Below are 14,733 nucleotides of genomic sequence, written 5' to 3' on the forward strand. Positions count from 1 at the left end.
GACTGTCAAAGTGCAACATGGCTAAAAATGTAACATCAGTGCAAGCATAAAATCTATGCAACTTAAAATAAATATTCAGCAGTCCGGATTAGGTTTACCACCATCAAACAAACCAAATGTGGGATGATTAAAGAGTTTGTGTGGGACAATGTGAGAAATGTTACCGACACTAAAACATAACCTGAAACTGAATTTCTGAAACTGAAGCGCGTCCGCAAGCTGAGCTTCCGTAACACCGCTCCGCTCTGCTCGTTCTGGTCGGTCGTCAGATCCAGAACCCAAAAACGGAATAGCTTTTCGTCACGCTACTCCGCTACTTGCTGTATAATTTAGTTAGCTACTGGAAAAGCTACACTGTTTTAAAAGTAACTGAGCTACTGACAAGATAGTGAAAAATGTAGTTAAGCTAGTAGCGTCGCTACTTGTAACTCGCTACTGCCCAACACTGGTAATCATTAGATGGAGTAATAGGACTGTAGTCATGGGAGGGAGGAGTTAAATTCCCAGCGGCGGGCAGCAGCAGTGGCAGGTTCCCGTCCTGAGCAGGAAGAGGGGTTTCAAATTTGTGAGCCGAATGAAAAGAAGCAGTTGGAGAATAGCGGCAATCATTTAATGCAGATGACCTCTGACAGACCCGCCGCGCCTGAGCCCAAGCGGGAATTTGCATGGGGTCTGGGAGCAGAGGAACAATGTAGCCTAAACGCTAGACAATCTTTATTCTAATGAAGTGGGTGTCAAGGTCAATGTAAAAGCTTTATGATGAATGGTACAGCACAGGGCACACACACTATAGTCCTCTCGCGTTAATTGTGCAGAGTTTGACACTCCGTCCTCAAGGAAGTCCAGAGTTTAGCAGGGTGGCTTCTGGGAAGGGCTAGGGGAGGGGATCTGGGAAAATACAAGGTTTTTATACACCATCATGTGTGTGAAAAAAGTTTTTTTTGCAATATTTCTTAAAGGAATAGTTTACCCATAATGAAATGTATCCCATGGTTTACTCAGCCTCAAACCAAGGTGTGTATGTCTTTCTTCTTTAAGCTGAACACAATCAGAGTTCTTCTGAGAAAAAAATATTCCAGGATTATTCTTCACACATCTCTAAACCATGTAAAGTATATGCTCTAATCTTAATGTGTTTATTTGATTTGATGTGGGCATTGACGCTGCTAGCATGGATCACGTCAGTATTTGACTTTCAAAAGAAAGCGCAATTAGTAAACACTAATGAAGAGGCTTGCTACTGATTCACATCGCTCTCTTTACAAACAGATTACATAAACACAGAATATTTTTTTGGATTTGATTTCCATTATTTAAAACCTGACATTTCAACGTATCTTTAGACATATGTCTCATGTTTGTGTGACTAGTATTCACTAAGTTACAGTTCAGTTTCTAAAGAGAATCAGAAAAGACTTCGCTGAGATAGCGCATCAAGTTTGTTTTCTTTATTTTGCAAAAAGAACAACATTTTGATTTATTGTTTGAGTATTGAGTACACACACATAAAAGTAGAAACGTAACAGATTATGATGATCTATAACACTTGCCTGTACGACCAAAATCGACCACAGCCTACTTCAGAGAGTTAAATAATATCCTGGCTCTTCCCAGCCAGTGAATAGAGACCAGGGGACTAAAAATGCCTTCTGAAGCAAAGTGATACCAATATTATATATATATATATATATCAAAATCCTCCAATATTTTCTTCAGAAGACATTCTGAAGGCTTTATTAACACACCAGTGTCATATAGATACATTTTATGATATATGGTATATATGCTATTTGGATATTATGATATATGGATTCTCCAGGGGTTAGATCGTATGCAGGAAGTGATGTAGTTGAACATGTACAGCAGACTAGAAAGACTTGATACCAAATGTAAAACGAAATTCGTTACGTTAGAATAAGTTAGGTGTATTACAAACACCTGTCCTTATCTGACATACTGGCACTGGCCTGATACAGCCTACTAATTACATTTAGTTTCAAATTACACTGACCAATAATATAATATAATATAATATAATATAATATAATATAATATAATATAATATAATATAATATAATATAATATAATTAATATAATATAATATAATATAATTAATATAATATAATATAATTAGTATAATATAATATAATTAATATAATATAATATAATATAATATAATATAATATAATATAATATAATATAATATAATATAATATAATATAATAAATATGAATTCTGATTTAAAAAATGACATTTGATATACATTATTGAACTTTTACTGAAATTTTAGTCTAATTGTTACAAAAATAGTATTAAAACAATTCTGGGTAATTCTTGTACTCAGATTTTTTGTGTACCATAAAATGCTGTTTTTTGGGGAGGGGAGGGGAAAAAAGCATGTCTGCAGAAGAAGCGTGCAGCTGATAGCGCAGAACATGAGGGCCAGATCAGGAGCTGTAATGATGGACGGAGTACACTCGTTTAATGCCCAATCTCTCCATTTCTCAGGGGACCGTACAACTGTTTCTCGAGACTTCTACCGAACAGCAGGTGAGACAGGAATTCCCTAAGGCTTTCCACAACGCTGAAGCCAGAGAACATCACACACACACATGCCAAGACAGATTCTCTCAGAGCTTCACCACTGCAGATCACTGAGGCTCCAAGGCTCCTTCCTGACCCCTTTTGAGGGTGGTCTTGTACTCTCAATCTTGGGTCATCTACCAGAGGTCAAGAGTTTGAGGATTTCTTCCTGATAGCACATGTATCTCTATTTGTTATGTGTGTTCAACTGGACGATGTAACAGTTAAAATGTTTGCTTATCTGCAAATGTTAGAACAATACACAATAGATATTTCTGCGACATTTAACACCTAAATTGTATGATAATCTGCTCTTTTTACAACCTTTCCAATGTCTGTACACAAATTACACGTGTAACCCTATGCTTTATAGATGGATACCGTGTCGTATAGGACACAGTACCATTCAAATGTTTGGGATCGTTTTTGAAAGAAGTCTCTTATGCTCACCAAGGCTGCATTTATTTAATCAAAATATAGTAAAAACTAATGTGAAATATGTAAAAAGAAAATTGAATTGTCTTCTATTGTAATATTTTAATGGAAAGTTCTAAAGCAAACCATTTGAAATAGAAATAATTTGTAACATTATAAATATCTTTACTGCTACGTTTGAACTATTTAATGCAACATAGCTGAATAAAAGTATTAATTTCTCTCAAAAAGTTTCAAAGTTAATTTGTATTTCACATTGAGATTTATTGACAAACCAATCAGATTGGAGCTTGCAAACAGAAAGCTTTCTTAATTTTGTCTTCAGGAGCTCAGACGATGAACACAAGAATTGTATAAATTCCTTTGAGCATGTGCAATCGACCTCCTCTTTTCTTGTATTGGTGTTGTGTAAAGCTCCCATATTTATGCATATTTGTGTTTGTGTGTGTGCGCCCCTCTCACCGAGTGCTCACTGAGGGAGAAAAACACACAAACTGAGCCAAGCCGCAGTAAGAGAAGAGGACATAAAGTGGAAACAGAGAGGGCCGTTTTTTTCTGAAGAGTTGTCCGTTGCTGTGGAGGTCCGTCCAGCATCCTGGAGCAGCGCCAGTGAAACAACAGGGAAGAAAGACAACAACACCGCGCTCTGCCAGTCGTCCAGTACGGAGAACAACTCCGGCATTACATCACTGCATTAAAATGCCATTATTCCTCCTCCTATCGAAAGGGAACAGCCAAATGCACATAAAGACATACTTATAGTATATTCTCAAACACTGCATCACTGCATGCTCGTGCTCTCTCTCTCTCTCTCTCTCTCTCTCTCTCTCTCTCTCTCTCTCTCTCTCTCTCTCTCTCTCTCTCTCTCTCTCTCTCTCTCATCTCGTCTCCCATAGTCTTAATGCCTCGGGACTATTTGCCCACAATTAGAGCACCACCCCCTTCCTGCCCCTCTCTGCTTTCAACTCGTATGAGTAAACTTTCCCAAAGCCCCACAGTGCGTTCTTCAAGGCAAAAATGCTAATACTGCTTTCCTACTGCCTAGCTACTGGAAAATGGTCTTCCAGAGAGCACAGATGAGTGTGAGAGTGTGAGAGTGTGTGTGTATGTGCGTGTGTGCGCGCGCGTGTGTGTGTGTGTGTGTGTGTGTGTGTGTGTGTGTGTGTGTGAGTGTGTGTCTGTATGTGTGTGACAGACATAAGGACATAAGCCACTGGCAGATTTCAGACTGTTGCAGGAGAACTCCAGCCTGCAAACAGACACACATGGACACACAGACACATGCATATACATACTGGAGAACTGGTTTAAAAAAAAGCTGAATACAGTTTTTGGATATGGCACCATGGTAAAACAAAGATTTGCTGAATAGAGTTGCAGCATTGACTGTATTGAACTAAACTGAGCTGAATAATGACCTTATGTAACTTTTTTGATTCAAAATTATCCAAATTTAAATAATGAGTCAATACATAATCAATCTTCTCAAAATGTTTTTGTTTTAGCCTGATTCACTATGGTAACCCTATTATAATTGTTTATATTTTAGACCTGGCAGGGAGGTTTTCGTGGGAAACATACGTCACTCGCTCGTGCGTGTCTTGTCATATCTGTCAATAGAGAAAAGTCGCTCTAGCTACTTTGACGTGTGTGTGGTATGGGAGTGGCAGAGATTAGTCACACTGAGCGAGAAAGGTTGACTTGGAGCAGCTAAATCTCCAATGTCCGGGAATCCCATTTTAAAACAATGCCCAATAGAGGAGAGTCTGCTGGCAAAACACAACAAGAGCTCGTAATAAAACCAGAATCAACATTAGCTTGGCTTCTGGGAGATGGCAAGAACTGAGGGATTGAAAAAATAGTGTAAAACCAATGCGGAGATGGTGTTTTTATTACTCAGCAGGTCAGTAAGGTATTTTATTGAACAGATAAATTGCCATATGTAGCTTAACTGTAAAACATTATCTATTATGAAGGGTCATTTCATTATGGTTGTTTTCCTTATTTTTAAGGAAGTACTGCATCTATTATTAATGGGTATAGCTACAGTAATATCTTCAGCTAGTCTGCTTGAGATCCTTTCCATTTAAATTGGTCATCTCTCTCTCTCTCTCTCTCTCTCTCTCTCTCTCTCTCTCTCTCTCTCTCTCTCTCTCTCTCTCTCTCTCTCTCTCTCTCTCTCTCTCTCTCAGTTATGAGATAGGTGAATATTAATTTGCAGTCACGCAGAGCTGAAGCAAAACCAATATAATGTCCTTCCACAAAATGCAAAATGCAGTTACATTTTTTTGTTACATAGGGTTACATAGTACCTTGGTAAGACCATGTTTTATTACAATCAATCAAGTTCAATCATGTACAGTTAAGGAAATATTATTGTGTTTTGAAATATATCATGATTCTAAAATTCATGAATAGGTCTTATATGGTAGCCCATGTTAATTTAAGAAGGTCCAGAATACCAGCATGTACCAACCCATTTTAACGTACCATGAAATTCTATAAATCTATTCTTTTAACTTGGAGTAGCATGTAAACAACATGATATATTAATAAAATAACAATTTAATACCACAGTATATATCAAAGTACCAAGTTTTACCATTTAATACCACACTGTAAACCCTAATGTTGTCTTTGTCACTGTAAACCCTAATGTTGTTAAACAAATCAAGTAATCTTGACTAAATATTACTAGTTTAGTCCAAAAACTCAAAAATATAAGTTAGTATAACTTATTAACCTACAAAATACATAAACTTAAGATTTCAAGTTGAATGAACTCAAAATCATAATTAATTAAAATAGCTCACTCTGGTCTTGCTTTGATGTGATTGGCCATGCAAGGAGTTCTGTCTGGCAACAAGAACTAATTCACTGATTGGAGGACATTTACAAAAGGCGGTCCTTTTCTGTTGCTGATTCAAATTAAGATAGAGAATTTTTCATTGTGTGCAATCTTAAAATCGGTAAGTAAAAATTTGTACGTTACTAAACATAATAATAACGTGTGAACTAACTTATAACTAACCAGACTGACGTTACTTCTTTTTTAATGGAAATAATAGTTTCGTTTGAAGTCACCATGATGGAGATCAGTGTTTGCTTTAGTTGGGCTCTTGACCCTTGATTATGTAATATTAGTGTTTCTTTGGCTGCTTTGTGTTTGTGAGGCACATTTGTTATGGAACACAAAGTCAAGAGAAAATATAATCAAGTGATGTTGCTTATTCATTGATGATGATTACATCATCCCTGATCTCATGCAGAGTCTAATGCTCTGGTTGTCAAATCAGTTTTGTAATATTAATAAAAATATCCATGAGTTTCTTTACTCTTGTGGGAATTGAACAATTTATTATTTTATTTTTTTGTGCACGAAACGTTTAAATCTGCAGCATTAGTTAGACATGCACAGACATCAAGAATCCGCATATGAATCTCTATGATGGTGACAATAAAAAATAAAAAATAAAACATTTCGATAAACAGATCTACTCTGAACATAAAACAAGCTACAAAAACATCAGAACAAAAGAGCAAAAGTAAAAGCAAATAGTAAGAATCAAAGAAAATGTGTCACAATTCAGATGTATAATTTATTCATGCTGCAATGCATGCTGAAGTTTTGATTGGTTGTACCCAGCATGATGTACTGAACTTCTGGTGTACCCAGTTTGGTGAACTTAACAATTTAAGTACAGTGAACGTGAGCACCAAGTTAAGTGAACTTAAATATACAAGTTTTGGGAGACTCAATTCAATTGAGGGAACGAGTTTACTCAAATCAATTGAGTTCAATCAACTTATTAGGGTTTTCAGTGCATTACTGTACCATAGTACATTAGTACAAGAGATATGGCATAATATGGCATAATTTGATCTTAACTCAAGTTAATGCAATACAACTATTATTTATGAAAGCATTAAAATAATAATGATTATTCTGAATTTGTTTTGCTTCTTTTTTCATATTGATTAAATTCACTGTATACAGACAATAAGAAGCAGAACTCATTATCTTAGCTGTATCATTTGAATCACATTGAGTGCAAGAACGAGAGAACGAGAGAAAGACAGAAAACGAGGAGCTTTGCTTTGTTAATTAATCTCAGAACTAATTCCCAGCTGTGAATTTCACCCCGGCACACATGCTTGTAAATGATATGGCATATTTGTATTAGTGAATAATGCATGGGGTACAACAGGACTCCATCCGAACTGCTGACAAGAAAATATTCATCTCCTCTCAAGGGTCTGATCCTCTCTCTCCAGAACAGAACAGCCCAAAACTAATGCAGCATTTATTTAGGGAAACATTAACAAATGTGGCTATTTTCTGAGGGAAATTGACAAAGCACAATTTGAATATATTTTGAACACGAGAACACTTCTCATCTATATACAGGAAATAAACTCAACCAGGACCGTGTTTGTGAGTAAATGTGAGCGTCTGAGAGTGTGCGTGTGTGTTTAATTTTCATAAACTCCTCTATTCCTAATGGGCTCTGGATGCTATAGTGCCATCTAGTGGTGTGAGCATCTTAATACATTGAGTTATTTGGGGGTTTTGGGGCTTATTTTCAGCCCAGAGTCGATTTAAATAGCCTCTCCTCTATCAGAGAAGCACATCTTTGGGAATCAAACATATATTTGACCAGCTGGTTGACTTCAAGCCTGCCAGTTCTCATACAAATGTTGGCAATAACATTCCTGTCTATCGGCTGATCCTGCTCATTATTTTGTGCTTTTTTTGTGTTCATAAAATGCAAAAGAAAGACAAAGCATACATAAACAGATGTGGTTTACTGTCTACAAGATATATTGCCAAAATCAGACAGATAGGGTGAGGTTTATATAGGCCTACATCAACCAAGAACGTGATCTAACTAACGTCTATTACAAACACTAAAATTGGTGGTTATACAGCATCAAAACGCTTCCATATAGACTGATCAATCAATTGAATGTCACCTATATGTGTGTGTTAGTGTGTGTGTGTGTGTGTGTGTGTGTGTGTGTGTGTGTGTGTGTGTGTGTGTGTGTGTGTGTGTGTGTGTGTGTGTGTGTGTGTGTGTGTGTGTGTGTGTGTGTGTGTGTGTGTGTGTGTGTGTGTGTGTGTGTGTGTGTGTGTTTGTGGGTGTGCATGTCTAAATAATGAAGTTTTGGAGGGAGGCAGAGAAAGCAGGTGTGTGTGTGTGGTCGTGTTGAATGAGTGTGTATCAATGGGGTGTCCCGCATTAGTGCTGTAATTAGTCCGCGTCCTGCAGAAAGAGCCACGGGCCCCAGCCGGCACCACCATAACAACTAACACACACAGAGACAACAAACCTGCTCATTTTAGCACACAAAACACCACACGCTCTCCTATAATTCCCTTCAAGCATGCCACATGAGGAAGCATCTGAGAAGAGACATTGAGAGACGCTGTAGGGGGACAACACTAGCCTACATCACATGCCAGCCAGTCACAAAACACACAAAAAAATGAATATTCATGGATATGTAATCCATCTGAGAGGAGTTTAAGGATGCAAACTGGGAACAATGGACAGAGATCGCCACTGAGCATTAAGCTCCAAAATGACCTGAGTTAAAGAGAGAGTAAACACAAAATTAAAAATCTATTCACCCTCTTCACAACTTCACTGATGAGTATATATAGTATATATAGACACACACAATGTAGTAAGCAATTTCAAACAACATCTAAACAAACTATTTTGTGAATATTTGGTAGATGTCTGTTTGCACAAAGACCTGTATATAGGAGAAAAAACTAAGTGGACTGATTGGACTGATTAATCGAGCACCAAAACATTCTTCAAACCAACCAGCAATAGGGGGCATATCTGCTCTTGATGGGGGAGGAAGGAGAGGGAGCAAGCAGGACATTTGTAGAAAGACCATAGAAAGAGAGATGGCTGAGATATTACCAAAGAGGAAAAGGTCAGAGGAATATAAATAGAATAATAAGAGTTACTATCAGGAATGAGCTAGGACACGTGTTAATATTGGAAAAGCTTTCCAGCGATGGAGAGATGTAAGAGAGTAGGAAGGCCAGAAACGGGCAACGGGATTTCTTTGCTTCTGCTCAATATGCGAGTAACAGTTTGTTGTTGTTGTTTCACAGAACCAAGATAGCTGTTGTATCACAGCTGATTCATCTATACTTGCGTGAGCTGTCTGATGTGCCAGCTGTTGGTTGCATAGCATGTTAGTTATTTTGGGGGTAGAGCAATGAAGGGAGGTGTGAGTTTGTTTGGGAGTCGACTTCAAATATCAACAGTACTTCTCAGAAATCACTTTCAGTAGCGTACTCTGCTACTCAGTGCCCACACTTAAAAACATAGAGGCACACTATTAATCAATTGTAGAGGAGAGAGGTAGCCTAGAAATCTAGACACACCCTAGCGTCAGCAAATCAAATTTGCCCGCGAATGTCGTCTAGCAACTCTCAATACCCTTCTGAGCTGTATTCGCCAAACTCTTGCCGGGCCAATCACATCGTGTATAGAGTCGGTGGGCGGGGCCATAATGACGATGGCCGAGTTGCACTTGCGTGCTTCTAGTAAACACAGAAACAGCTTTGACCGCAACTCTGGAAGGCCTGTCGCAATAGTCAATAAATCAATTAATCGCACGATAAAAAAAAAAAGAGCTCGATAATTTTTCCGGCCGCGATAATTGCCATTTTCATGCTTTTTTGTTTTCCTCGTCTCTCTCGTTGACTGCACGCCTCGTCCGTTTGGGGAGATGTTTATGTTTATACGACGCGCAGACCTGGTGCGGCGTGATGAGATGTCATTCAGATTCGTCTGGAACTCGTGGCTCTTCGGTTGCGGAGCCACACGCAAAATTACGAAATTTGACACGCACAACGGCAAGCTAAATGGGGTCTCGTGCACTCGCGCTCAAGCGGACGCGTCGTGTATAAACGAGGCCTAAAACTACAGTGAAGTTTGATAAACGCAAGTTAATTCTTCAGTTCAATCTTTGTGTGCTAAAGGCGCATAAGTACATTTCTGGATTAAAAGAAAACAAAACAAAAACAAGAACAGTAATGAACGGAAAACCGTGACCCTAAAACCGTTACCCTTAAACCATGACCCGAGCCGAACCGTGGGTTTTGTGAAAGCCCCTAATATGCTCCTAAAACACAATCATATGCTGCAGTTTTCATCCATTTTATTTATTGTTTTTGGTACTTATTTAAATGCATTTTTTAAACAGACTGAGAGTCCATGCTTTAATTGTTTTTGGTTTTGTTCATTTATTGTGGTTATTTAAAATGTTTTCCATTTTTAGTGTTAAATAGTCTTTAGAAATTAAAGTTTATTGATCTTTTAAAAGGTGTACCTGCTTGTTTATGCCATTATCCTTATTTTAGATGAAAATGGTCTCAGAACGACAATATTATCGTTTATCGCAATAATTTCTTGGCCAATTTATCGTCCAGCCAAATTTGTTATCGTGACAGGCCTAGTTAAGCTTTTCTCTGAGAAAAGAACAAAGAACGGCACTGAAGTCATTCTTAAAAAGGGAAGATGTGTTCTGAGTTTTGCCGACCGGATATGGCAAATGTTTAATCTATCAACAAGCTCTGCTTCACCTTCGTTGCTCTGGTTGGTTGTAGCGCTATCCAATCGCATGCAGAGGGAGTTTGAAAGAAAACCGTTTATCCCGCCTCTCAGACTGAGCCCTGTCAATGGTGAGTTTCCAGACCAAACATCTTGATGTGGGTCTGGCTTGTCAGGCTAGGAGAGCGGGGGCACAACCTAATGCTTTTTGACTATGTGTAAATCCACTTGGGGTTTAGAGTATTTATTTTTTCCCACATTAATTGCACACATGTCTAGTACAATTATCTGGTTTTGTTTTATTAATACACTGTATACTTTTTTCTTGATTTACCCTGAAAGAATGGAAGTGAAATGTGACCACATGCCCCATAGGTGGGGTACATTGTAACATGTTAAGGGCACATTGTAACATGAGCAAAGGACAGCTTAAAATGTTATCTGATATAATAAATTAAAAAATCCAAAACAAACTAAAATATTTTGTCAATAAAATACAATTATTAACTTTTTGAAATTAAATAATGGCATTTTTTTTTGATTAAAAATACACAGTTTTGTATTTTGTACATTTTCAACAACAAACACATCGCTAATACAGCTATACAGCATAGTTAAAAACTGAAAAATAATAAATACTTTCTGAACATTGACTCTCAGTCCTTATTTACCCTTTTCTCATGGTTTCTCAAAAGAATTAATAAAAGTATAGAATATAATATCATATTTCTAATAGGAGCTTATTGTAATAGTGTTACAACGCATTCCACCTGTTAGACTGGGATTTAAACCGCGGCTCGCGTCTTCTGCTGTTCGATCAGAATTAAAGAACCATCTCAACTGTTAAATAACAGATATAAGATTACAATAATATCAGATGTGTCTTATTTTAAATAAACACGAAAAAACAGAGATGAAAGATGAACTTAATTAAGAAATTTACTTTTGCTATGGTAAAATAAATATTCAGTGCTATCTTCCAAAGATTTTTTACATTTTGGCGCTATTTTTTCCCTATATAGTGTTGATATGGCAATTAGTAAATACACAAAGTTTCGTCATCCTGGCATGTGTGAAAAGTGTTCCAAGTGTGTTACAACTAACCCCTCGTTAGGTTGTGCCCCATGCTCCCCTATTCTGAGCTTTTATAAGCTGTATGAACTGAACTGATCAATTGTCTGTACAAAATGACTGGGACTGAAGCCCAATTGTTTAATTTTGCATGAGTGGAACGTGATTCACCGTAGGTGCTTTTAACATGGCTCTCCAAAACTTTTAAGACTTGCACGAGCCATTATATGCAATGCTGATGATAAAATGTGCAGCCCATTTGTATTCTACAGAGAATGTGGTAAAACGCTATGGAGAAAGTCGAACATGATCTAAAAAAGCCACTAAAGTGATTGATGAAAACATCATCCAGCAAGCATGATGACCATGTTTACTAGAATTTATCATGTTCTATTGTGGTCAATTTTGACTAGTTGTAGAATTTATAATAGATAATCTGTTAAGGGAATAGATTTTTCACTAAAGAATTACATTACAAACTGTGGCATGTTGTAACTTTCTAACTGTGTTGCTATTTTTCATAACAAATACAAATAACGAAAAAGAAAGGAAGAAAAAAAGAACGAAAGAAAAAGTTAACATTGGCCTAAGCCTGGTAATGTGGAGCCATCTTGTAATTAAATCCTTATTGTAACAAATGCTATAATTAAACAATTACAAGAACTATGTTCATTTTAAGGCCAAGTACAAGTTAGAAAGAGCTTTAAAATATGGACCTTCTTGAATTATTATTATTAACCAATTTGCATGTTTGGACCATTTTGCAAAAAACAAAAAGATTAATTAACCTCACGAGGGAGCATATGTCCCAGGACCCTGTTAAAAAGTTGACATTTCAACACCCCAATGTTAAAACCAAAACTATATGTCGCTGCAGCTGAGGGAGGCGACCAATTCCATATTTTCTTAAACTTTCTATTTCATCACTAAATCCTTTAAAAAACATTATAAATGTTTCCATAGAAATATTAAGCAGGAGAACTGTTTCTTGAGCAGCGGATAATTTCTTTAGGATAATGCGACACTGTAACATAGAAATCTAGACGCACCCTAGCGGCAGGGAATCGAATCTGCCGCGAATGTAGTCTAGCAACTATCAATACATTTCTGAGCTGGAAAAAAACCAAACCCTGGTCTGCCCAATCACATCGTGTAGAGAGTCGGTGGGCGGGGCTTAACATAATGAGGGCAGAGTTGCGGAGGTTCTGCGTGCTACTTGTAAACACAGAAGTTGGCGAACGGCGGTCTTTCGAATCGGCTTTGCCGCGACTATAGAAGACTTGGAGTCAAGCTTTTCTTTGAGAAAAGAACAAAGAATGGCACTGAAGTCATTCTTAAGAAGGGAAGATGTGCCGAGTTTTGCCGACCAGACACGGCGAAAGTTTAATCAGTCAACTAGCTCTGCTTCACGTTGCTCTGGTTGGTTGTAGCGCTATCCTATTGCATGCAGAGAGAGTTTGAAACAAATAGTTTATCCCGCCCCTCGGACTGAACCCTGTCAATGGTGAGTTCCCAGACCAAACATCTTAATGTGGGTCTGGCTTGTCAGGCTAGTGACACTGAAAACTGGAGTAATGATGCTGAAAATAGGAATAGACTACATCTTAAAAATATAATCAAACAGAAATTTGAAATTGTAATATTTCACAGTATTACTGTTGTATTTGCAGTCTTGGTTAACATAAGAGACTTCTTTCAGAAATAGTTCTTACTGTAGATTTAATAAAAATCTTACTGAAACTTTTGAACGTTAAATCTTCCTAGCGAAAACAGACAACAACATAGATGTGAGTGAATATCTGGGGCAAAAATGAGAAATTCCAAGCCTAGTCCATGCAGCGGAATAATTAATGGAATATTGTTCATTAAATCGGGTGACCAGACCGCAACACGGCTGTGTCAAAAAGTTCTTATGATATCAATGTCATGTTAAAAGATAACAAGCATTACAATATTTACAGAAGGATACAAATGCAGCATAATGGAACATTTACAACCCGATCGTCAAAGTGACGGATGATGATTATTTGCTGCACAACCTCTGCTGTCCTCCAAGTTTAAACAGAGAAGCCTGCCTGAGCAAGATTTTCAGTAAAATTTAAAAAAGAGTAATAGATCAATGGCTAGTCATAAAAGAAGCTGTGACATTAACCATTAGCTTTTTGATATCAGAAAAATGCACAAGCATATACAGTACAGCCTATATCTGAGGGGTTGAGAAACCTGAGACCTTGTAAAGGGTGAGAGCTGCAGGACCAGCACATTATTTATTACTCAACCCTGGTAAAGTCTTGCTGGAGAAACTGAATCCTTCAGAGAGCTTGTGTAGTGTCTGTCCTCCTATCTCTTTCCCTGTCTGTCCCTGCCTATATCCCCCTCACTCGCTGTCTCTCTGATGTGTCTCTTCAGCTGTTCCTACACCTCCTGTCATCCCTCCGTTTCTCCTTCTTTCTTTCTCCAGGTGTCTCTTCTTTCTCCTCTATCCCTTCTTTCAATTATTCATGGGGTGTGAGGACTGTATGTCTGTCTCTCCTGACAAACCACATTTGCCTTTTCACAGGCGTCGTGCGGCTCCGCATCGAGTCGTCATGTTGTGCATAAATCTGGTCGAAATGAGTCGCTGTAATAGATACAGAGGAGAGGGCGACGGGCTTTATTCTAGCCTAATGTTGATTGTCAGGGAGGGAGGGGCAGTCAGGCGGACTCTGGGATGTGACAGCCACCACTGATCTCCCAACAGCTCTTTGACCAGGGGCAGAGCTTGATCTCAGAGTCTGCATCCAACAACTAGCAGGCTTGTTGCGTCTCTCCCCTGTGGAATGTCTCTTGCTTTTTTTAATGCTCGTTCGCATCACGAGCAGCCATCTGGCGCAAAGACACGCACACATGGGGTGAGAAAGAAAGAAAGAAAGAAAGAAAGAAAGAAAGAAAGAAAGAAAGAAAGAAAGAAAGAAAGAAAGAACAGTAAGAAAGAACATTAAGGTAAGGTTAAAAAATATGACAGAAGAAAAAAGAGCAAAGAAAGGAAAATGGTAAAATAGAAAAAGGAAGGAAGGAAGGAAGG

At 37.9% G+C, this 14,733-nt stretch overlaps 1 protein-coding gene across 2 annotated transcripts in view; it reads right to left on the bottom strand.

Annotated features, from left to right (window-relative positions):
* The window catches only part of akap6 (A kinase (PRKA) anchor protein 6), a 249,859-nt gene that overhangs the window by 53,953 nt on the left and 181,173 nt on the right, over window positions 1-14,733 (bottom strand). The gene's annotated exons all lie outside the window — the stretch shown is intronic.

This window comes from Pseudorasbora parva, chromosome 10, assembly GCF_024679245.1.
Source record: "Pseudorasbora parva isolate DD20220531a chromosome 10, ASM2467924v1, whole genome shotgun sequence".
NCBI lineage: Eukaryota > Metazoa > Chordata > Actinopteri > Cypriniformes > Gobionidae > Pseudorasbora > Pseudorasbora parva.